The sequence below is a fragment of the Nematolebias whitei genome, chromosome 18 (genome assembly GCF_014905685.2).
Source record: "Nematolebias whitei isolate Nwh7 chromosome 18, NemWhi1, whole genome shotgun sequence".
Lineage (NCBI taxonomy): Eukaryota > Metazoa > Chordata > Actinopteri > Cyprinodontiformes > Rivulidae > Nematolebias > Nematolebias whitei.
The window spans coordinates 37,733,812-37,737,127 of NC_056515.1; positions in this window are offsets into that span (position 1 = coordinate 37,733,812).

Here is a 3,316-nt window from a genome sequence, read left to right on the forward strand (position 1 = left end):
GCACTAATACTTTTAATCGTGAATTAATTACACTCTCATCGCAGAGAGGAAAAAAAACAAAACAACAAACGCTCCAATATGTTTGGATTTTCCACAACGTTTTGGGGGAATGTTCCAGAACGAGTCTCCGTATGCTGCGCGAAGCTAGAGCTAATCCGAGACCAGAACCTGGGCCCGGGCAGCATCTTCTGGGTGGGTTCTGAACGAAGGTATATGGTTCTTTTGTCATGTAAAGATGTGCCATGTGATCTGTCGGGATAAAAGAAGAGAGAAAAAGAAGCCGTTCAGATAAGCTTCCCCTCATCAGATAATTAAGGATGCCTTCGCTCCAGTTTCCCCTCCTTAGCATAAGTGTCCGGTCGGATTTCAAGAAGCTCATCAGCCGGAGTTGGTCCTCGCTCCTGTCCTGGAGGTTCCTTCAGGATCTGTCAGACCACAGTGGTCTAAAAACCCAGCTCAGGATTTTCTCCTCTTTAAGCCTTGGCTCTCAGATTCTGTTCGGGGGATCGTTTGTTTCAGGTCTCCTGGTTCTGTCGTGAACCGGACTGAAACTGAGGGGAAAAACAGATGGAATCCAAATAAAGTCCCTCAAAGAACTTTTTAAAATACTTTCGACTCTAGCATCTTGTTTCAGTAAATAAAAACACAAAAATATACCGTATTTTCCGCCGTATACGTCGCACCGCCCTATAAGTCGCATCAGTCCAAATATGTCTAATAAAATGGAAAAATCCATAAATACGTCGCATCTATTATGCGTAACCGCTGACAACCCGGAAACGTGGGCCGGCGTTGTGCCAAAAATCAAATGGCGGCCGCGGGAGCTTGCACGGGAGGACTTTAACAATAATTTAGCAAGATTAACACTTAAAAACAATTATCTGTTTGTTCGAAATTATAGTAAATGTGTGTCTCAGTTGAACTTTTACTTAAAAAATGAACTTCAACGGTCAAAGCAGCTACATTTCTCCGGGGCGGCGCAGCGAAATGAAACTGATTAGAAGGTTGCTACAGGCGAGCTGGACGAAGGTGGCAGCCTATGGCAAGCCGATTGTGTCATTAATAGCCACTTTTACCTGCTACATGACACAACGGCATGCCATACTACTCGAGTGCCATCTAGTGGCTGAAAATGGTAGTGCTCAATATTTTCAGTCTGAATGAATGAAAATGGTCATACCTCAGCCAAAAATTGTTTATAAATATGGAAACAAAAATCCATAAATACGTCGCAGGGCATGTAAATTAAGCAACAACAAAAAAAAGCGACTTATAGCCTGAGAAATACAGTAACATGTTTCCAGACTGAAATCTGATCTTTCTGTCAGTCTCTGTGACTTCTTTAGTACTTTTTGTTTATTTTTAAGTTTATTATCTTTTGGTTGTCGTGGGGTTTTTTTTATGATTATGCGGAGTGTTCCAATACTAGTTTATTTCAGAGTGAGTACAAGTATGAGCACTTCAGTTTGTGTACTTGTCGATATTGATACGTGTACCAACACTGAGTAATTAATGAGTTAGTACTTTAACCTTACACAACGACTTTAGAAACACATTTATTTTATTAAGACAACGACAGATAATCTGTGTTGATATCAAAATATCTCACAACTGTACAGACATTTTTTATTATTTGTCCTTGATTAGCTTAAAAGTGGTATTGAGGTGTTTTTATGAGTACAAATACTTGAGGTTGGTATTGGGCCCAGTACCCATACAGGTATCAGAACTGGAACACAACAACTGATTGTTTATTTCGAATGCTTGTTGTTTTCACGTGATCCATTTCGTGTTCCTCTGTGCCACTTCTTCAGTCAGTCTGGCCACGCCCACTCTCACCTGTTCCCAGTCCTCACCCAGCCCAGGTGCCTCCACCTCCTCATCATTCTGCCTGTTTTCTCTCATTCCTCAGTGGAGCATTGTGTGTATGTTCACACCATGTCTGGTTCTAACCCGTGTTCTCCTGGAGTTCATCTTGAGTTTGTCTTTGAAAGAAGTTTCTGCCATGTCGGCCCGTTTTGTTATTAAAATTAAAGTATATACTTAGACCCATACTATAATACGGAACCTATAATACTAATATATTACCCGAAAAGGAAAAAGTGGGTAAAGATGGATGGAATATATTAAATGACTTGGCTAAAACAACAATACTTAGAAGTTAAATGTCTGTTTCGTGACAACTTTGTTGGAGGACATTTGTCTTGGTGCAATATTTAACTAATTCTCTCTTATTTGTTTCTTACCTCCATGAACTACAAAAACTCAAATCCAGTGACATTAAAGATGACCTTAAACATTTGATAGTTAGGCTTAGCCAAGAAACTCTTAATTTATTAATAATATTTCATCAACTTCACCAAACTGGCGCTGGGCTGAAACAACAAACTGTTTTTACAGAGCAGAAGGTGGGGTGCAGGTACGTGAATCGGATGAAAACAATTATGAAATCACTTTGCAGAGAAGGTCGTGGAGCCGCGCTGAAATTAATTACCGCCACTTCCACCACTGCAACCTCTCCGCGAAGGCCTCGCCGTTTTTTTTTTTTATTTTTTAGGTGATTTTCCGCCCCTTTTGCTCCTTGTCAAAACTCTTCCTCCACCTGTCACCGTGTATGAGTTCTGTGTCCCCCCCCCTCCACCTCCTCCTCGCCCACCTCCTCCCTCTGCTGCCAGTTTTAACTACACTCCACTCTGGCCTCTGCTCTACTTGTTACAGCCCCAACACGAGTGCAAACAATCAAAGTCTTTGGGAACGCTAAAATATGCATGGCTATCCGTGACAGACAGATAAAGCAGGGCAATTAGCCACGTAATCCTAGAGCATCGAACAGAGCCGTCCGCCTCGGCTGTCCTCCCCCCTCCTCCCCACCTCCTCTTTGCCTTTACTCTCTTGGTCTCCATTAGTTAAATGTACTCTGTGTGTCGGCTCCCCATCAAATCAAGTAACACTTCCCCTAATTGGCTCATAAATAATACAGCAGGGCCCGCATTATAATTTCATCAGTGGTAAACATTGCGGGGGCAGTTGGTAAAGAACCTATCCCTCATTAATTTCTTAATTTGGGCGGATGGAATGAAGGGGAAGTGCAGGAATGAAAGGTGGAGATCGGATGAACGGAGGGCGTCGTATCACGTCGGGCGGAGGAGGAGGACGGAACGAGGGGAGAAAGACGACTTTTGTTAAGAGATGTCAGATATTCGATCCAGGAAGGGGCGGGGGGTGTCAGCGCTCCTGCACAAAAGGTGACGAGGGCCCCGCTGCCCCCATTTTTACAGACAAATACACACAAGTAAACACCCTCTTGCTGTCCCTA